The 22,775-nt window shown below is 45.1% G+C and overlaps 1 long non-coding RNA gene across 1 annotated transcript; it reads right to left on the minus strand.

Annotated features, from left to right (window-relative positions):
- Positions 1 to 3,241: 3,241 nt before the first annotated feature.
- LOC144123082 (uncharacterized) lies at positions 3,242 to 20,922 on the minus strand. The gene is made up of 7 exons (XR_013312999.1): positions 20,845 to 20,922; positions 18,141 to 18,233; positions 13,602 to 13,658; positions 12,490 to 12,548; positions 9,973 to 10,195; positions 7,580 to 7,688; positions 3,242 to 3,344 (listed from the first exon to the last, which is right to left on the minus strand). It is a non-coding gene; the product is annotated as an uncharacterized LOC144123082 (long non-coding RNA).
- Between the last annotated feature and the right edge of the window lie 1,853 nt (positions 20,923 to 22,775).

A 22,775-nucleotide genomic window follows, 5' to 3' on the forward strand; every position in this document is an offset into this window, starting at 1 on the left:
GTTAAGTTATTGAGGGAAGCCGCATGCTCTTGCTCGCAGACGCATACATCGGCGGCGACAACACAAGTATATGTGCTAGGGTGCGTTGTATGCTGTCGTTAAGTCTGCATGTAAGCTTCGAGATATCCTCAAAAGCATATGTAACGGGCGGTCGCACTCTAAATACGTGCATTTGATACCACATTGGAGGGTTAATTGGAATTGGTTAATTGGAGAGATAAGGGAAAGGCTTTTACCCTGCAGTGGGCGCAGCGAGGTTGACGATGATGATGAGAAGCAGGAGGAAAAACTGCGCAAGAGCTGCTAAAACATGATGTAGTCTCGGATTATTGCGTATTTCTCAACTACGCAATAATTATATGGCCGTCAATGATCAACCCTACCTATACTGACTCTGCTGTGACAGTTGCGATTTCTGTTTGTGAACTAATTCCTGTAAGCAGAAAATAATCAGGATATGTTCCGCTCAACTGTAGTCTCCCGCCTCCAGCTGTTAATATTTCTGCCTGCAAGTACTGCACGCATAATTTTGACAAGCGTGCATATCAGCTGGTTGAACATTTTTCTGAAGTGCGTGTACTGTACAAATTTAGCTGCACATCGTGTCTATATGCTATCGCTTTGCCGCAGAGCTAGCACTCGAATGAAAGGCATTACAATCTGGCCTTGCATGTCGGCGCCGCACTCTGTGTGCATGCATGATGATCCACACTGGGAAATTTTTCTTTTTAATAAGTCAAATGCAAGGTGAAGTATGCATACGGTGTTTCTCGGGTATTTTAAGCGCTTGTGCCAGAATGCCAGAGCACCAAGCTTTATGGCAAAATGACCTCCGCAGGGAATAAAATTTTTGAACAATAAATTTTGCAGAGCACACATGCACGCCAGCCGGCAGCCACTACCTACAGCGCCCCAACAACCCCCTGGTTGAAAATTTCCTCTACCAAGGTGTTTGTGAGGCACCGTCCCCGGAACACACAACTGCAAACAATTATTTAATAAAAGACTCATTATAGTGGAGTTACCTATGACAAACAAGCTACTTCACCATGCTCCTCTCCTTCCATTCCCTCCCAGAGGTTTTTCTCCCTTCCGCTTGGTCTACTAGGTTTAGTCCTCCATCCCTGCTTGTTCTGTGTGGCTGCCCTTCGGTTTACAAGAGTAGACAGCACCCCTTTTGTTTGCAAGTCACGTGGGGAACTTTTGGTGGCGAGCGCGCTGGGTCTGTTTTGAACGGGATGCACATCAGCTGAAGAGCATTAATAAGGTGCAGATTCCATCGACCAGGATGACCACGGTGGCGCGGCCACAGCAGTGGTAATTTCAACAGCGTGAGGTGGCCGACAACCGCAACAAAAAATCATGACTGGCTGAAAGGAAAGGAGCCTGTGGAATTCCTCCAACGCTCTGCTTGATGCGAATAAACTTCCCCCTTTGACTGGTTTCCTACAAGAAGCGACCGACGATGGACAAACGACTGGAAGAGGGTAACGGTGCCTTCCAATAATTAACCGTGTCTGACAAGAGCCGGCCCGAACGGAGAGTGCCCACCGCAATTGTAGCGCATAGCGCGGCACAGGTGATTTCGATAGACACGTTCCGCTTGCAATACGGTTGCACGACGGTGCGATATAGCAGTGGACCTGTGAATCCTCTTCGCCTATTCCGACGAGTGCCTCCGCTTGCTAAGTGCTGTATGCAACTTTTCTCATCGTGAAGAAATGTGCCATGTATTGTATTTTCCCCCGGCTGGTGAAGCTGCGGAACGTTAGGGTATTTAACAAGCGTCCCGAGTGAGAACGAACGATCTGGGCGCTGGGGGCCAGGCTCATCCAGTCGCTCTACGCCATGAACTTTCAATTTTTGACTGTTTGCTCTTTTCTAAGTTATATAAATAACTCTCTTCAAAGTGCCAGTAAAACCGCTTGTTTGTGTTGTTCCCAAATGTAAATTTCCATCGTTCCTCATCCCCTCTCCGGCCCAAACATGCTACCCTGCATCGTAACAACTGGTGGCAGCGGTGGGATGCTGCTACCTGACCCGCAACAGGTCCCACTGCCTACTGTCTTCACTCAATATCCGAGGCAGGGACCCGAGAACCCTCCAGCCTTTCGTGGAAAGCCAACATACACATGCGTGCATGTCTTCTGCGTGTTTGTCTTTTTTGTGTTTTTCGGTGCATGAATGTCAACAGCGCTGAGAGAAACAGTAAAAGCGCAGTAAGTACCACATGAATGAGCACGAAGCAGTGTACAGGGTCGCCCAAATTATGTGCGAATACGGCTCAGCGTGGCCGCGCTCTGCGGAGCATATCCGGCGCGGGCGCACATCGAAACTAAGCGGCGCAGACGCACAGGGGTCCGGAGGCGGTACTTCGTGTCGTCTGCTACAGTGCAGAAGCGCACTGCGCTTGCATTGCAGTAAAGCGCACCAGACTGTGTGCCTATAGCGCCCGAGACCAGTGATACGGCGTTGCGGGAAAACGCACTTCTCTCATCGCAGCGCGTTCTCTTTGCTTCGGCTTGCAACTCATTGGCCTGTTTTCTCAGTGCCACGACGCCGGTCCCCTCAGGGCGCCTGTGCGCCTGCGCCGCTTAGTTTTGATGCGTGCCAGTGCTGGATGCGCTGACGCTCCGCAGAGCGTGGCCATGCTGCGCCGTGTTCGCACATATTTTGGACAACACTGTATATGTGTAGCGCTTGAGTGTGTGAATAAGGGGAAGGCTGTACGAATGACATCCCAGTCAAAACGTACTACGGGATTCTAAGACAGAAAAAGTTTGTAGTCTGTAGTCTTGTCGTATTTTGGGCATGTCTTGTGTAGTCTGTCTTGTCTTTTGGAGTCTGTCTTGTCTTTTGTAGTCTGTCTTGGCATTTGTAGTCTGTAGTCTGTCTTGTCTTTTGAAGTCTGTCTTGTCTTTTGTAGTCTGCCTTGTCTTTTGTAGTCTGTCTTCTCTTTTGTAGTCTGTCTTGTCTTTTGTTGTCTGTATTGTCTTTTGTAGTCTGTCTTGTCTTGTGTAGTGCCCCGTACGCTGTGTTGCAGTCATTACTGTGCAATTCTTGTGAACTTAATGGTCACCTATCAAGTAACACAGGCTTTGTGCATTCTGGAAGTCATGCACAAAAATGCGAAGCTTGTTAACGGTCGCCTCTCAATTAACAAAAGCTTCGTGCATTCCAGAGTAATTCCTGCACAAAACTACATAGCTTAATTGAAATGAAAATGATAAATATATTTATTGCAATAAATTAAGCTTTTTTAGCACTTGCTCATGCACGCTGCCCTGGCTGCATGCAGGCTCTTGGCTGCAGGCTCTTGTGGCCCAAAAGTGGTCTTGTCTTGGCTGAAAAAAGAAAAATTAATGTAATACTGAATGTCAGCAGATGCCCATTTTAGACAGTCAAGTAGACTTATGGCCGCAGTTGTAACGAACGCTCATTTTTTTACAAGCGAGGGCTTGCATCACCCAATTACGCGTTAGGTAAATGACAGTGCATCAATATAAAAAAGGACTAACCATCATGGCCAAACCAAACAGTTACAGCTAACAAGGTGCCGAAAACCTGCCCCCACATCTATAACCTTGCACTTCAGGCCAAAGCAGAAACCAGATGGTCTCCCATTAAAATTTAAAATGAAAAAGCTGCTCCTGCGGCCACCTTTCCCTCAGTGCATGCCATATAGTAATGGGTTACAACCCCTTATCTATTCGATCTGATACGCTGTTATGCACTAGAGTGCATAGACATTGCTTCGTCCCAGCATAAACAAGGTTTCATCATTAGTATAGTCAAACTTTGTGCGATACATCTTTAATCACAGTGATGCAGAAAGTCCAAAATGACTGTTGTCAGGCTTAAAATGTTCTACATGCATGAAACATTTTTATAGGAAACTAATGCCTTCTAGTGTTATAATTTGTAAGCTGTAGCAGACTGTAGCTAGTCTGTCAGTGATAGCAGCATGACATCTGGCCGCAGTCGTCACTGGTGATATTGGTACAATTTACGATTACGAGTGCAGTTCGAGGTTGGTAGTTAAAAAGTTAAGGCACCTGCTCCTTGGTTGAACAGCGCTGGCGTCACTAGACAAAAAATGATTGGTTTGGTTTATTGGGTTTAAATGTCCAAGAGTGAGGCTGCATAATTTTAAGTAAGCTGCTCCAGTTTTCGTACGTGAAAGCACACAGTACAGATACAAAACTTGCTTGCCTGAAAGTATGGGTACTTTCAGGCACTTTTCACTACTTTCCCATGAAGAACTGCTTAGTATATCTTGCATAGGTTACAGCTAGGGGTGTGCGAATATCGAAATTTTCGAATACGAATCGAATAATATTATGAAGAAAAAATGGCTTCGAACATCGAATCGAATATCTGGCCAGCACAAAATATAAATTCAGAAAAGATAAACAAGCAAAAATTGTTGCTCATATTTTTTTCAAAAGTGTATGGCCATTGCAACTGAAATAAACAAAACTAGACTGCATGAGCACCGTACAAAAAAAACATGATGTGCGCAAAAATGTATATATATATACTACTTAAATGAACTGCATAACAGTCTCCAACCTGTAACGTGGTCAGGCAAAATGCAATCCATAACATTACAAGACTGGAAACCAAAATAACATGATGGCTAGTAAAATCTCATTAATTCGGATTTCAAAGAACCGACAGAAATGCCAAGGTTATTTGTAAGGCCGATTTACAAAACGCCCAGCGGCCCAGAAAAAAAATACCAAAAATGCGGTAATCTTGTGAGGCGGCTCAATCGTGCAAACACCAGTAATCAAGTGACGAGCACAGAGTTACGGCTTGCTGGAAGACAGCGCGAACGTAAGCGAGAATAGAACGCACATTGACGTCGGAATGGCGAGACTGTTTCTAAAAAAAATGGCCTGGCTTAGCTTATGGTTAAGCCTAGGATGCGAAGCATAATACCCCTGTCACACGGGCATTTCGAGGGCCCTCGAACCGATAGTCTATCGACTCAAAGGCGATCGAGCGCTGCCACACGGGCAGTTTCAATGGCGATCGAGTCAATAGCCTATCGAGTCAACGGAGTAGCGCAGAACTCCATCGAGATTTCGAGGGCCTTCGAGCGCTGCCCAAGGTTGCTAGCGTTGCTCCGAGCGGCGCCAAGCGCACTTTCGTACACGACACATTCACGGTGACGGTGAAAAAACATGAACAAACATTATTCGCATAAAATTTAATGTAAGCAGCCTGTAAAATTATTTTAAAAATATATTAGTCTGGTTTTAAGCGCATTCATTTTGCGTTGCAGTCTTTGCGTTGCTTGCGTACTTAACGTTGACAACATGGCGGCACCCTGCCCGCCCGCTTCACAGCGATAACAGCTTCGTCGCTAATCCCTCAAAGCAATATCGTGTTCTAAGCTGTTGTATTCGCCTTCGATTTGCCCATTCTTACTCTCGCATAAAGTTTCAAGAGAAAAATAGCTCTTGTTTTTCAGATATCATGGCGATTTCCCCGGTCTTAAGCCTGACGAAGCAGCGCTCCGACGCAGTTGGACTAGCTTGGTTTTGGCTCGTCTTGTATTAAAGTGGCTACACCAGTGTATGCATATGTACGTCGCGTACGTGCAACTAAAAGGGTTTTTAACGACTTTCGCGTATGCCTGTATTTCAGCATTTAGTATACATTTATCTACTATTTTTGTTATTTTAGCAAAATCCAAAGTAGCGATTGTGGCGCCACTCATCTGTGGCGTAAGACACGAGAACCATTTCAATGGCCATTGAGATTTGCCGTGTAGCAGCGGCGAGTTCGATGGCGATTGAGAATCTTGAAGACCCTCGACTCGAGGGTGATTGAAACTGACCGTGTGACAGGGGTATAAGTCGCTTGGCAAGCCGTACTTCTCGTTCTTCTCCCGTTTCCGTGGCTCTTTGTAACTTGCGCTTTGCGTTCTGGCGAGCCGCCCTCTCCCTGGCCGACATCTCGCTGCTCAACTGAGTCTGACTCAACGAGTGCGTCGCCTTTTATACAACTGCGTGACGTCAGTATCTCCTAGTGGTAGGAGCGGGAGTTAGGCCGCCGGCGGAGGCTGCGCGTCCGCAAGCGAGCGCACGAGTTAAGCCCCAGCTTTCACAGCTGTTGTGACGTCATATCACGTGGTGCGCCGATGTAGGTCAAGTGGTAGCTACGCGGCCGCGCGCGGCGCAGCAAGGAAGAGCTCGGTTGTGCGGCTAGTATGCTTCGCATAAAACGAAAAGAAATGACGAGCGATGTTTCAGTCAGCGTCTGAAAGCGGCACGGTGCTGAGATTGCACTACTGGCGAATGCGTGGGCCGACAGTTGCCATTGCAACGGGCGAGTGGCCAAGCTCAGAAACCAAAACTACGCGGCCAAGTTATTATTTTACCTAGTGACAGGGACCCTCTTAACATTGTCACGGCTACCGTTAGGCCCACGTAGGAGGTGCATGGGTTACAGTGCACCATGCAATACGCGGGAGTTTTACAGTATCGCTTGCCCTGTTGCGACAGCTCGACTCGTCCCTTCGGGAGCCTCACGTGAAATTCCGCAAGTAGGCTTTCCCGCATAGCGTAGTTGACCCAAAACAAGATGGCGGTGGTCACGCTCGGAGAGTTAAGGTGACAGAACGAATGCCATGGGTGTGGGCATTAATTAGATAACACATTACAGAAGAATAAAAAAATAAGCGCGCTTTCGCTTTGCAACTGTTAGAATCGGGTCGTCCCCCATGTTGTTCGCAGCACGTGTGGTATGTAAGAAATCCCACTTGCGGAATTGTGCACAAGGTCAAGCCTAGCGGCATAGGAATGCGATCGGTCGACGCGATAAACGACGGAGAAGAAAGAGAACAAGGCCTTTTTATTGTTTTCCTGGAACTTTAAACTCTATATTCAGATAATCTGCCCATATATTGCGCTTTTGCAACAATCAGATTTACGAAAGTCAGCGCGGTAAACGATCGCTGCCGAGTATTCGGGAATTTTCGAAAATTCACGAATATCATTTCTTGAATACGAATATGAACCGAATATGAAACATATTCGACCCGTATTCGAAATTTCGAATTTTCGCACACCCCTAGTTACAGCTAAACCTCAATATATAGTACCTCAATATAAGGAAGTTCACTGCGCAACAAAGTTTAATTTTAGTTCTTAGTTTCCACTGAAATCCATGTATTTTTCCCTCGATTTAACGAAGCAGTTTCATGCCAAAGTTTTGATACGAAAGTTTCAAGAAAATTTGGGCAAATTTCATCACTTTGTAAAGTTAAAAATGTATTTTTTGTAAAAACGTGAAGGTTGCTACTGCTACCATAAGCGTTGGCAGCAGCAGCAACCTACGAGTGCCACATAATGCGAACACTCTTGAGCTGTCGAGCGTACTAAACAACGAAAACTGCCGCGGTGGCTTAGTGGTTAAGACGCTCGACTGCTGATACCAAGGACATTGCGGCTGCATTTCGGTGGAGCCAGTGCATGCCAGTTCATCAGACTTATACTGATAATAAAAACAAAAGCAAATTAGAGTGTATTTTCACACACCAAGAAACAGATATTGCACGGATATTTACCGCCGCAGGTCACAGCACTTCTGTGCTAAATACCGCACGACCTTCTTGTGCCGCTTTGAAAACTCCTCGGCAGAGCACCCCTTCAGCATCAAATAGTACCGGAAGGAATCTGCAAAGTTTGGACAATGAGTAATGCCACTGTGTTTATAAACAAATCATAAAATAATTTGAAAACAAGCTTTTTCATTTTTTTTGTTGCTGGTTCACCCAGCGAATGGGTAAGATGACTTAAAACACGAGCTCAAGGTCATGTGAGGCATACAGAAACTGCAGAGAGGTCGCTGCTTTCTTCACTTTATTTCGTACCAACTCTTATGCAAGCCTACCCAAAGCTGAATTGACAAAAAAATTAACAAGCAAAGCGATCCGTAATTTCAGTACACCTCGCATGACACCTGCTCATCTTCATCATTAGCTCCCTCTGAGCTGCTGAAGACAAAATGAGACAATTTTCAGACATGCTTGATTATTCGGACTTCTCCGCAGCACCGCGGTATGGCCCATAGAGCCAATGTTCAAGAGTGCCTGAAATTTCAGACGCACCACAATTGTTTGCTTGATTTTTCGGACCTCATTCGCACTCGCCGCCAATACTGAAGCTGCCATATAATGTAAACAGTGGAACCTCATTAATTCATAACTGCAAGCGAGATCGAAAACTTGATCAAACAAAACGAAATTCAAGCTTAAAGGGAGCCTCTTAACTTGCGATGCTGAAGTTCTACGCAAGTCGGCACATTGCACCCGCGTGGTTTTGAATTTATACTGTTCTTGAATGTCTTCCGCCACACGGACTTGAACAGTAGTCGGAGTTCACGGAAATCATCTGTACCGAGTCTTCCGTCTCGAATACGAGAGCAGGTAGCAGCAAAGCTGCGTGGGAGGCGTACGGCTTCACGGAGACGGCGAGCGCAGGACGAAATGGTGGTGCCTTTCAAAACGAGGTCAGCGCACCCGCGGCAAAACACACCGCAAACCTGACTTTTCTATCATAAAACCGTAAACAACTAGCGTTTCGATGACACAATGCTGGATACAATCGCTGGATACAATGCCGATTTTGGCTCCAGTCGCTAGGCCTAATTACGAGGCTAATGCCGACGGAGCACCCGCTTCGGCTGTTTCTCGGTTGTTATTGTCTCGCCATCTTCGCATTCTCGTTCCAGGCAGCAGCGTGTTTGCTTTCTCGTTTAAGCTTTGTCCCAACCGTGCATTTATCGGCGACATGCTGAGGGCAGCAGAGCCAGGTCGAGCATGTGAAAGCGGTCACCGCCGTCGTCTGTCGCCGTCGTCACGCGGAGAAATTTAGTCATGAGAAGCTTTATAATGTGTGCAATACAACTGACCCCTTTCTCCGGCATATTGGTAATAAGTTCGTAATTTTTTCAGTAAAATTTGATTGTCCGAACTGCCTGATTTTTCAGACTTTTAGTGGTCCCTAGAAAGTCCGAAAAATGGGTCGTCAACTGTAACTGGCAACAGCAAATTCTACGCCACGACTCTGAAAAGGTGGCAGCAAGTGGCACAGGCACAGTTCACTAAAGATCAATGGGAGAGGAGGCTTCTGTCCTCAAGTAAGTGTAACACCCGATTCAGAGGAGTGAATCACTATTCCAGAAGCTGGTTGCGTATCATACGATTCGATGTCATTGCTCTGTATGAATCATGCCTGAACCATGGACAGTGCATGTAGAAAAACATACATTTCACTAAGTTTTAGCAGCAGTCTACTCCGCGTTTAAATATAGCAACTTTAGCACTTTTTCCTGGCACCGGGGTGCTTGTGTGTCAACTTTTCGCTGCATCTTTGTTGTTTTGTATTGGTGCTGCCATGTTCATTCCGGACACGTTCATCTAAAATGGGGCAGCTGACGGCACTGATATTTCCTTGTACCTGTTGAACAACACACCCCCTTCAGTAACTGCTGTGACAGCAATGCAAACAGAATGCGTTCAGTCCCCCAGTCTATTTTTACAGCGCACAGAATCAGTCTGACACAAACGATCTTGCTACCATCATGAGCCAACGCAAAAGAAACTGCAGGGAACCATACGTCATGTCTTTACGACCTCTATTTTGACCTCTCAAACCACCTTCCTCGCAAGAAGGTTGGAAAGCAGCGGCTGCAACAGCTGCCGCCTGATCCCACAGCCCACTGTGCACTTTTCAGCTGCCACTAGACGTGCAGAGCATCGCTCAAGTGACTTTCATATAATATCCTCTTTATTGCGTGAATTGGTTCTCATCAGTCTGAAAAACAATGACAGTAATGCAATTAATTATTTATACACTCACAGAATTTCAAATGGGCCACATTCTAAAAACATTCACCACATTCACCAGTAAGAGTGACTAAATGCATGTAGTTATGCAACAAGAACGAGTGGTTTACCTGACACTGAAGCCACCTTTAGAGGGGAAAGCGGCGGATGTATCTTCGTCATCCCCTTAGAGATGACGTTATTTGACAGCGTGCCTGTGAGGCTCCCCTGGGCGAGGATTTCGTTGCCCCACAGGCACACTGCCAACTCTTTGCAGAATGTGGAATCACTGCCCTATGCCAGCAGGCGATTCCATGCAGCCACTGGCACATAACTTCCATGCCCAACATGAACCTGAAGATGAACACAGAGCACAGATGGTTTTAATACTGTTTTAAACGCAGATGTCACCCGACATGAAATACCAACATAAACATACTTGCTAGTGATCTGACTTCTGATTGAACATTAAAAGCCACTAAAACATGTACATATTAAGGAACCAGTCTTAGATGCGTTTCCTGAGAAGCACTTTCACATTCTAATTTCCGCTCAAAGTAACCAAGACACATTGCAGGGTGGAGACAACAAATTTTTGGCTTGCATCTATTTTCTATCAAATGCTGCACACTAGTTGCTTCCAAAAGCATGATACATGCTGCAGTACGCATATGTGTATGGTAAAAAATGGTTTGGTTTGGCGTTATGGGGCTTGACGTCTGAAAGCAACTCAGGCTATAAGGAACATCGTAGTGGAGAGCTTCGGAAATTTCTACCACCTCGGATTCTTGTATATTCCATAATTACATAGGGACTGCAGAACAACAACCCGGTCTAGTTTCATGGGCCCCAACAGTCAAGACACACCGACTGTTACACTGCCTGCACACATTACATGCGCTGTACCGGCACCTTTAAAATATTAACACACATAGCCAGTACTGCAATAATTAATATCAAGCTAGCAAGGGCAAAAACAGTTCTCAGGTCCAAGCGGGCACCGCACCTCATGATTTGCAACCCTTTGGCAAAGAAGCCAGTCACAGCAAGAGGCGTAGAATTATAGCAAGTTAGTCAAGTTGGTATTTATTTGTGGTAAGCGAAGGTCTAAAAATTGATATATAGCACAGCACCTGCTGTTTTTACTTCTCTGCAGCTGTGTTCCATGCTGTTTACAATACAATGAAAGACTGGAAAAGTTTGCTCCGGCATGCTCGGAAACTTAACTGCTTTACAGGCCTTGTGACTTGCCCAAAGCATGCTGTGAAGAACACTGGCAACTTAGTGGATGCACTAATAGTTTGATTCAATTCAATTAAGATTGACACACTACGAAATTACAGGACTCAATCATGTCTGAAGTTGCCACTGTTGTACAAAACACTTACATGTGGCACAGTGTAACTTATGGTTTCACCGTGGAAGATTACAGAAGTAGACACCAAATGACATTGAGTATCAAGAAACATATAGAAGCAAAAGATTGCGTCTGTGCGTGGAATGCTATGAAATAATAAAAACAATAAACTCAAGAATAACATGTGGTAAAATCACACATAATGACAAAGGAAAAACGACTGCAAAGGGGTGACACAACTATCACTTGTTGATAATAAACCGGGTCTATTTTTCTAGGAGAGCCAGAGAAGGCTCACTTACACTGGTGTCAAGGCCAAGTGTGTGCATGTGTGCTGCTTCTAAAATCTCCCGCTCAATTCTAGACTTTCCCCTTCCTACGATATTGTTTGATTAAGCTTGGGGTAACAACCATTGCATTTCATGCAATGTCTGGGGAGATTAGCCCCAGTTTCGCCCTTCAGAGAGCAGAAATGCTGCCACAGTCTATCATTGATACATTGGCCAGTTTGGCCAACGTAAACTCTGCCACACTGCAGTGGAAACTGGTACACCACCTCAGTGGTGCAGGCGGCGCTGCACGGACCATCCGCCACATGCCTGCAAAGTTGAGACAACTTGCAGGGGCGGAGAACACAAGACGGATTCCCTGCTAAGCAGCCACCTTCTTCAGGTTATGTGCCATTTTATGCACATAGGGCATAACCTCTAGCTGGCCTTGTCAAAGGGGCCGCTTGCTTCCGCCGGTGCGTCTTGTCCCGCAGCTTCTACATCAGCGATTCAGCCACTGCCAGGAGGAGGGGTGGTGGAAAGCTGTGGGATAAGATGCGCGGGCGGAAGCGAGCAGCCAGTGCAACTGCTCGTCACATGCTTTTGAGGATTTCTCGAAGCTTAAGTTCAGATTTCAAGAAAGCACACAACGCCATACACTCGTGTCGTCGTAGCCATATGTGCGCGAAACGCGATCAGCTGTTCGCTCTACAGCCTGCAGCCGCCCAATAACTTCACGTCGTTTCTTCTGCTCCCAAGGAGCCAATATCTACCGTACATGTGCAAACAACGATACTCAGTAGCCCGCAAAGCAGTGTGCTTCCGTGATCCGTGGCGACCATCCCTTATGACTATGATGAACCTTCCTGTCTAGACTTTTCTAGCGGCCAGCAAGCTGCTCGAGCATGGTAAACAGAAGAGGTCCAGAGTCCACGGCCATTATGAAGTCTCAAGAAATGCTTTTTTATCTCACCTCTGACTAACACAGTACGTAAACAAAAAACAAGCGAAATACCACGCACCTCTCCAGCTTCATTTGTGGTCCACACTGTGTTGTACACTTGCGCTGTAGGCCCTACAGCTGCAAAATAAGAGGGAAAACAAGGAAGACAGGTGGATAAAGTAAAAAGCAGCTTACAGTAGTAGTGCGAGAACTTTCTGCCATCTATGAATCTTAGGTAAAGAATGGCCAATTCTGCACGTATGAACATTAACCCACACAGCTTGTAAGCACATAGCATGTAAGGAATTAAGTGCCCTGGGTAGTTTTTTTTCATTGATTTTTTTTCATTTTCATTGATTTTGAGTTTTTTCCCATTGATTTGAGGTTATGCAGCAGGCAGATACCTTTCCGTGCAGAGTAATAGATACATAGCACCGTTTTTTTTTTTACTCTTTCAACTCACACAATTTCAGACCTTTGCTTATGTTTGAAATCTCATCTGTGCTTAGGAACATAGCAGGCAGTTTTACCTTTGAAGACTAGAGCTACACCAAAATCGGAACAAAGATGACGCCTTTCAGTGGAGTGGCGGAAGTTTCAGCATTGCATGCATTCCATGAGTATATGCCAACGAGTCACAAGTGCTTTAAAAAACAGATGCATGCTGCTTTCCATATCTTGGATTGTGAAAAGGCTGACTTCTTCAGAATATGCCGAAAAAATCCCAAGACACCATAGTTCTCCAGTGCAGCAAGGCACTATTACTGAAGGCTATGGAGTAAATCATGTTTCCTGATGTAAATGTGCTCTAAGAAAAACCAGAAGCATGGCTTCACTAATACAAGGGCACATTATTAAGATAGCCGCATGTAATGCAGCAGACAGGTACTGCAATTGCACAGGAGGCCAACCTACAAGGCGGAAAGTGAGGTTGTAGAGACTGCCCCAAGAAAATTTTCTTCAGGAGTGAGCTTGACAACTGCCAGCCGACTGCCCAAGCTGGGTCAGATTACATTCGGCATAATAAAATAAACCTGGGTTTTCACTTGCAAGGCATTGATAATGATGAAGTCAGTATTCAGCGCAGTAAAACAAAAGTTAAATGCCGGGAACACCATTAAAGAATTGCTATTCGCACAATGAAGAGCCGTCTTGCCAAGTTTCCTTCAGCTTGTGCAAGCAGAAACATACCTTTTGGCAGCCTTGCTTCGTCTGCGGGGTTCACGTCGGGAAATGGTACAGGGTCCACTATTAACGAAATAAAAACGACCCTTTTGTGTCTTGCATCCAAAATGCCTGCCCAGAAAAATTTTTGAAACAGGAACGTAACACACCACTCTCAGCAACAGTGGTTCCCTTTTTATTGCCGCAAAATAACCTTAAAATAATTTATTTTTCCTTAATGCAGGCAAGGATCAGCCACAAAAAGGGACCAGGCGGCTGCTTGACGAGCTGGCTACCCCTTGACAGGAAATATTCAGTGCATTACATGCGAATAATGGCACCACAAAAATGGTGTCACTATGAACACTAGCAAAGAATGTCTACTTCTTATTATAAAGTACTATAACAATGGAAAGTAATGTGAACAACACGGCACATATGCGCTCCGCTGTTCGAATTTCTTTTGATCGCGCTTTTACCAAGGTGGTAAGAGAGCCGCCGCGGTGGCTGAGTGGTTATGGCGCTCGGCTGCTGGCCCAAAAGACGCGGGTTCCATCCCGGCTGCGGCGGTCGATTTCGATGGAGGCGAAATTCTAGAGGCCCGTGTACTGTGCGATGTCAGTGCACATTAAAGAACCCCAGGTGGTCGAAATTTCCGGAGCCCTTCACTACGGCGTCTCTCATAGCCTGAGTCGCTTTGGGACGTTAAACCCTCATAAACCATAAACCAAGGTGGTAAGAAAAAGATGTTAAAATCATCCATGAATGCATAACAGACGACTCTCGTGTCCACTGAAGTGAAAGTAAGATGAAAAAAAAAATGCGAACAGTGGAGCACCCAGGCTCCGCTGTTCGCATTTCAATTCATCGTGCTTTTACCCAGGCTCCACTCTGTTCGCATTTCTGTCCATAGCTCCTGCACATGCTATAATTGTAATCGCAATACCAGCTCCAGTTATAATTTACGCTTACTTACTATGAATGAGGGCAGTCCTGCCGTCAAAATGTGCATTAGCCCATTGTCACAGCGCCTCGGATAGAACAAACTGCAGCCATGCCTCAGTCAGACGAAACGAGGAGGCACTGCAATTCACCCTTTAGTTGAAGCACTTGCGCGTCATAGCAGAAGCACCCGAACACCGATAGACATCCCAGTCCCCTTCTTTTGAGCGGAGGTGCCCTAAAAAAAAGGTGCTGCCTCAAGAAAAGCTACAAAAAAGATTGCACTGAAAGTGTAACAGCATGCCAAACATTACATAGTTAATAGTATGTACCATTACGGGGAAAAAGTAACAGACCCCATGTCTAAGTTCTGGCCCTTGCCACTGTGCATGGGAACGCCGCCTGACGAAACACTTCTGGTGTCGAGACCGACGCAGGGGGCCTGTTTCGACACCAGAAGTGCTTTTTCAGGTGACGCCCCTACGCACAGTGGCATAAGTCTAAACTTGGAGGGGGGGGGGGGGTCTGTTACTTTTGCCCCCAATGATCCATATGTCCTACACGGGCAAACAGCCGATAATAGAATCCTGGGTCCAGTGGGTGCGATAAGTGGGCATCAGAGCAAGTGAAACTACTGCACACAGTCAGTGATCTACAGCTGCCAGCAAACTGAAAATTTCAATATGGTATGCCTCACCGGCTGAAGCTGTCATGTGCCTTGCGCTGGATTCCCAACCAGCTCACCAGCTTTTGCGCTTTACCATGTCAATTGCATGCTGACAGCAGAGAATTCATGAAATGCTTCATGTCATAGGTGCTATGGCAGAATTTTGTACTTTGTTAATGGCAGAATACTGACGAAAGTTCACCAGCATAAGTACTTAGGCATCACACTAACTTCTGACCTCAGATGGGACGCGCACATTGCTAGCATAACCTCGAAAGCATTACGCAAACTATTTTTTCTTCGAAGATGTCTGCGCCTTGAACCCACATCGACAAAGCTTCTCGCATATACTACTTTCGTTCGACCAGGTTTAGAATACGCTAACACAGTTTGGTTCCCCCATTCAGTGACTAATGTAAAAAAACTAGAAAAAGTACAGCGTAAAGCATTGCGGTTTATACACAACAAATATAAGCGCACAAATTCACCAACTAACCTCGCGGCTATTTCGGGTTTAGAGACGCTATCATCAAGAGCGCAACAAGCACGACTAAAATTTTTATTTCACCTGATGCACAACTACTACAAGATAGACGTATCAAAATACATATCTTTCTCGCAATCAAGCCCGTCGAGGCATAAACACGCAGCCGCGATAACAGAATACTCATGCCATAACGACACGTTCATGTATTCGTACTTTCCCCTCGTGATCAGAGAATGGAATCGCCTTGATCCCTCAATCATAACTGCAACCACATTACCTCAGTTAACGTCACGGATAGAATCATTATCAATTAACGAATAAAGCAGTTTCACTGACATACTCAACCGCCTCTCATCACTTCATTAGATTGTTAATTAATTGTGAAGAAAGTCTTATTTTTTCCGCTGCTGTGTTCCCATGTGCTCTAATTGAATTCCTTATGGCAATGCTCTACCCGACTCCTAGACATGTATTTTTCTTTTTCCTTGCTAATGTTTACCTTTTCTTGTATTTTTCTTGTTCCTTTCTGTTCACGTGTGTTTGATTTGTATTCCAAAGTGCACGGCTCAAATTTTTATCATGTTTGTCATTTTTGTTCGCCCACCTGCTATGGTCCCTGATGGGACTGGCAGTATTGTAAATAAATAAATAAATAAATAAATAAATCGTTACAACTTCTTTGACAACTGGAGACTAAGGCTGGTGTACTGTAGAGTCACTAAATAAAATTTAGAGTACCGACACCGTAGCACGGCGTTAAGCAGAGGCGGCCATTTTGGTGTTTATCATTGTTGTCAGATTGCCGCTTCTGTGACCTCGCCGCTAACTTTGGCCCAACCATTTCGTAAACAATGCTGCTAGCCACCCTGACGCTGCGGCGGGAATCGTGCTGCTTGGAACCGCTCAGATGCAAAGGGTACAGCCGTTACTATCAGTTTATGCTTTCGTCGTGGGGAGAAACTCCTTGCAGCATGAACATAAATATTCCAGGTTATTTTTGATTATTCTGGGCAAATTTTTCTTGACTCTGCACAATCGGCGTTGCGCTGTTCGTATGCTTTATTATATATTGCGATAGGCAATCGCCTCCTCAGTAGAAGCTGTTGCCATAACACTTCATGCGTTGCCTTTTAAACTTGCTTTTATTTTGTAGGAGCTAATATGTCAACACCGCGGGAGTATTGCTAATGGCTCAATGTAGGCAGCGGTCGTGTGCAATGCTACTACGGGTGTCTTCGCGGTTACTCCAAACTTTTACAGGAGAAATAGACGAGCGCTCCGGCTGAGCAATTCACGGTGATTAAGGCAAGGGTAACCCCGCTAGAGGTAAAATAACGCTGGGCGCACTGGCGACTGCTTCAAACAGCGGCTTAATCTTGAAGCTAACGGCAGCGAGCCGTCTGCACGTGTATTCGCAACTTGTAGCCGGTGTAACTGGATGGTCAGCAGGCTTCCGGAGTACATTAATCACTATAATTCCACGAAACTTTGGGGGCTGGTTACAGAGAATGGCATAATCGTTACAGGGAATGGCATAATCGAAGTCATTGCGGCTCACGAGTTGCAGCCATGCGCGTAGTCGAGCACCGTCCCTTTTCCCCAACGGAAAGCGCATGAAGCGTTTTCAGTCATTTTGCGAGTTGAAACTTTTCAGTCATTTTGCGAGTTGAAACAGCCAACAACGCAGCAAAACGGCATCCTCGTATGCTCTTGTGCAGCTGAAATGCTGCGAAGCGCGGGATCTCGTGGTCAATGCGTCGGCCACTGACAGCACTTGCAGCGTCGCAGCACTAGGACTACCACAGTTGGCCGACTGAAAACGCATATGCCACAAAATGGCCGCCCCCATGAACCATCGCAGTGTAAACAAATATCACGTGATGCAAACTGACCAATGATCGTGGCGCTGGCACATAAGAATAAGAGAAAAGAGTGCCGGTACTCTAACTTTTTATTTAGTGACTCTAGTCTACTGCATATTGCATGCATCTAAGAACTCCTTGCTCATTCAATGGTCGACTGCATGCAAAATTCAACTGCGGAAAAACCCTTGACACTTCAGTGACTACCGTTCTTGTCGAAATCAATGAAAAAGATAAGCATTTCTGCCACTGCATGCTACCAGTAAGCTCTATCTACTAGACATGACATATTGTTCATAACAAGAAGCCTAATCGGCAGTGCTGTGGCGATTGGCTCCCCAAATGTAGTCATATTCATAAACTGATCTGAACTGTATAGCAGCATTATGTCACGAGAACTTAACTCTTTTGGGGATAGGTGTTGGGCTTTGATTGATCCGATCATTACAGTGTCTCGAATGAAATAATGTGCAAGCCACTCTACATAGAACAGCCCTGCTAACAGTCCAGGCTCCGAATTTTTGCGCTAGTAGAAAGGCAGCAATTTATGCTAATTTTGCATCAAGATGATAACATGGGAACAGTTCAAGAGTGTTAAAAGTTGGTACCAGCCAGCTGCGGCAAGGGCGACGAGGGCTTAGCCTGTGAAGCACTGCTGCCATGGGCACACTGACTTGGAACCCAAGAAGCATGGCCGGGGACTGGAAATCAAATAAGCACATAAAATTTGACAACAACTTCCTATTCATACAGATACCAGTATAATACACTATCAACAAATTAAGCACACAGAGCACCATTTACCATGTTCACTCAAAAGAATACATTTAAAAAAATAGCTCAAAATTGGGAAGAGCATTAATTATGCACAAAAAATTTCAAAAAATTTGCAACAGCAAAAACAAGAAATTTGGGGATTCTTCAGCTTCGTAGCCTTCAAGGGCATGATGTGGCAGTGTTTAATGGCTCCCATCAGACTCTTCTTGCAGATCCTCATTCGATGCATGACGTGGGAGTGTTTAATGGCTCCCATCAGACTCTTCTTGCAGATCCTCATTCGTGTACATGCACTTTGCTACTCTCGTAACCACTAATTCTTTAACTTGCACCTCTATATCTCACACACTCATAAGAATACAATCGTAGCCTGTCACATTATTTGCAGATTACCCGTCGATACAGAGCCCCGCTTTAACCAAGCCGTATGAATGTGCATGCATGGCCAAGGGGCAGAGTGACTCTGGATCCAAGATTCCTGGATTCAATTGCCATCACGCACCCTCATGTCAAAGGAGTTGCTCGAGTTGGCAGCTGTCAACTCAGTTATATCATGTGGTCTCGCGACGACACAAAACCTGCTGACCAATTAGTGCCCTGCCATGCCACTTCTCAACTACCGTGCTCATGATTTTTTTATGCTGACTTTACCGCTGCCACATTAATATAGACAGGTAAACTAGATACTTCATTCAATATGGCACACCTTTAAAACAAAATTAAACGCACCATTCAGCTCAGTTGCTTGTTCAATGTCACAGATTAATTTTAACATGGAAGCTGGTCTTAGAAATTTATATTAATGCAGTCAAATTTTGACATCAGGGAATATGTATGTGTGTTCTGGTTTCTAATATGCAATTCAATTTTGATGCGAAACAAGTCCTTGAGTACTTATATATTATGTAACTTTTTTCAGAGAGCTTTCATTAAATTTTGCTGCAGGGAACTTGCTGAATGCATGCCACTAACTTCTCTTGATATCAACCTATGCAACAAGGGTAAAATTATCCTACCTATCATAGATGTTCAGTCACAGGGTTTTGAAGTTGCCAGTTCACAAATGAGAATAGTTGTTATTCCATTATTGTGACTTCATTAATAATTTTTTCTAAGAACCTATTCCCACAATAGTGGCCCATATAGTAATGTCAAAAGTGGGCACAACTAGGATTTACTCTCAATTTATATAATGCAGTGCGAAGCGTAACCGCCATCAGATACTAGAATCTTTCGAACTGCAGACTGACAGTGGAAATCGTTTGTGACCAGCCAAGGTTTCCATAAGCTTTCATATCCCTCGCGAAACATTATTAGAGGCCGTTCATCCCATAGGCCAGTGCAAAAAATTGTGACATTTGAGAGATATGTTTATGTACTGCGTACTTCATTATGGTGTACAAGAAAAGGCTGCTAGCTTGCAATCACTATCAGTATAAGCTGCCACAAAAGAAAGAAGTGCGTTTAATGCACGAGGGTTAAAAAATTGAGCTTTCTGACAGCCAGAGCAGGAGGCACATCTTGTGTGCGTGTATGTAATGCAAGTAAACAACGACATACATGAGACCAAACCAATAAATTAGGAGGTCAGTGAAGCATTAAAACATGATAAAAATTAACTGCAGGCAAAGAGCATCATTCATAAAACAGCCAGAGCCCATAGGACAAAGAAACTACAAACAAAAAAGACCAACATAGCCAAAGCAAAATGTCATGAATCTGAGGCAGTCTTCATGGGCCCATCAGGAACCTAGATGCAGCATAACAAAAAATAGTGATGAAACAAAACAGTGAAGGACGAGCAAGACTAAAAGCAGCAGCAGCAGCAGCAGTAGCAGCAAGAGGTCCACGAGAGGGTTTAGCGGCGCTGATGAAGACGAAGCTCAGAGCGCGACCTGACTCACGCACTACAGAACGCTTTCAGCAACAGGCCTGGCCAGCAACGTCAGCAGCCCGCTCCGCCGGCTCACCATCCGCAGCTACCGGGACCCCAAATAAATGTGGATCACCTACCACTAAGGCATGTGTAGCAGATGGCAGCAGAAAGCCGGGTGAATGAGATTAGGAAGTTAGCAGGATAAGGTGGCCACAGCTGGCATTGGACAGGGTTAATAGAAATAACACTGGTGGCCTTTATCCTGAAGCAACTTAGTTAGGCAGATGGTGTACCTTTGTGTAAAATGTTTCGATTACAGTTCACATTGTTGTCTTTTACTAACAACTGCTTTCTCCTTGGTGTTCAATTTTGCTCTTGCCATTAACTTCAGTCTTTCTTCCTGCACTCTTCACCCTCTCTCGCACTCATTCTTTTCGGCTGCTGTGGAATCAGACAATGGTTTGCTCACAGCGACCATGTTTTAGGTGTACTCCAAGGATGACATTTTGCTTCGGCTATTTTTGTTGTTTTTTGTTTACACAGTTGGTCACGTGGGCACAGGCCAGTGTAAATGGCACTGTAATCTAGATTCAATAGCGAATGCTCAAACACCAGCTGAATCACTATGCCATTCTGCGTTGCAAAAGAGGTTTACGAACCAGCTGCTCTAGGTGTTCCTGGCTGCGCACGGTGAGAACTTGGCTGCCCATGGCCACATTCCAACACACAGGAATATAAAGAGAAGTTACAAAGGGAAGCATCAAATTACTGAACAGACATGCCAGGTTCAGAACACTGAAAAGGTGAAAAATTTTGAGTGCAGAAATTGTACAGAAATGCTCCGTTTTCTTATACCTACAAATTACAATGGTAGAATTTAGTGATAGTGCACAGGTGTCTTGATGCAACCAAAACACTGTGCATGTGGTTTTCACATGCAGTTCTTGTACTGTGTAAATCCTACTAACAGTGAGCACCTGCTGCAGGAAGGCAGCCCACTTTCACTGTTACCCAAGTATATAGCTTCGCAAAAGCTGTCACTTCATGACCAACGGTGAAAGCCTACGTGAACTAGCAGAAAGAGGGCACCCTTTACAGCGTGGTGTAAAAAGCAAACTTGCTATAACAAGCAAGCATTTGTAGTCCAAATTATTCACATACTTATATTAAAAACTTTGGCACCGAGGGCCTTCTGCAGCTCCTTGTTAAGGCTCTCGAGCTCCTTCACACGTGCCTCCAAGTCTGCAACCTTGGTTTGAAGGCTTACAGCTTTGCTTGTGCCCTCAGTCCCCTCCATCTCACTTGTTTGTTCCATCAGCTCGTCCTCAGCACATCTTTTTGCCAGGGCCCTAGCTTGAAAGTTCAGCTTGGACTGAAAAATAAAGAAGTGCTTAGTCAAATCCTCGGCTATTTTCCAAATGAAGTGGATGTAAACTGTTTGCCAGCAGGATAAAATAGTGATCCATCAAAAGAATGATTTAGGCTTTATGGGGTTTAACATCCCAAAGCGACTCCTCTATCATTTCATCTCCATCGAAATGCGATCGCAGCAGCGGCAGGGATCAATCCCGTGTCGTTCAGGTCAGCAGCCGAGCACTATAACCACTGGTCCTAAACCTTTTCCCAAGCATTCCAGTCCACGGAAAGCCAACTACCAGGTCAAGGGACAGCTTGTAACCCGAGTAAATTGGTACAAAAATGAGACTTCAACAAAAACTTGCCTGATAAGACATCACATTAAAAAGTGAATTGAAACCATAAAAATTAAAAGGATAAATAATTTCCCCTAATGTACAGGAGCCTTGTTCACAACAAAGTGATTAAAGCTGCATTGGATTTTTAAAAGACGGTCAGGAAGCATATGTACACTGGGGGTTGTCCTTAGTGGCTACAATTTAGGGTGTCATTAGTCATTTGCATAATTACAGTTCTAGGAAATAACTTTTTTTTAGCTGGCAGTATGCGCATCCCCTCCCCTCATCAAATGCCGTAGGTAGATGACACAGTGTTTGGCAAAACTACTGAAACACACTGTTTTGTCTTCAAAGCCATTATGCTCTTTTCGGCGCATCACATTTCCACCTGGCAAATGCAAACACAGCCGGTTGAGCAGAAAACGATAGGGCAGACGGGCTCGTAGTGACATACATATGAAGGCTATGTCATCAGCGTCATTTTAGTTGCATACACGCATCAAGCCAAGACCAACAGGAGGCGAGAGGGCACAGTGAAGGTAGCTATAGACATTGGGCGGCCCATAGAGCAGGGGCCGAATAGCACAGGGTAACAACTCGGATTTCACTGTTCACTTTGCTCGAGCGTTCCTTCCTGTTGGTCTTGCCGTACTTTTCCTTTACTGATCTCGAAGCAAACAGAGCTTTACCTCATGGCTCCTATGTCGACTTCCCGAATCTCTGCTGACTCCCGCTATTCTCATTAGTCAACACTTTATGTTACGAAGCTGATTTTGCAGGCAATTTAAAGGCTGACCAACGGGTGCCCCTATTTCTGACTGTCGCAAACCTTCGTAGACACCGTAAATCCTTCCCCTCAGCTTCCAGCATGCGAGAAAAAAAAATCCCTCGTGCAC

This window comes from Amblyomma americanum, chromosome 3 (genome assembly GCF_052857255.1).
Source record: "Amblyomma americanum isolate KBUSLIRL-KWMA chromosome 3, ASM5285725v1, whole genome shotgun sequence".
In the NCBI taxonomy this organism is placed as follows: Eukaryota; Metazoa; Arthropoda; class Arachnida; order Ixodida; family Ixodidae; genus Amblyomma; species Amblyomma americanum.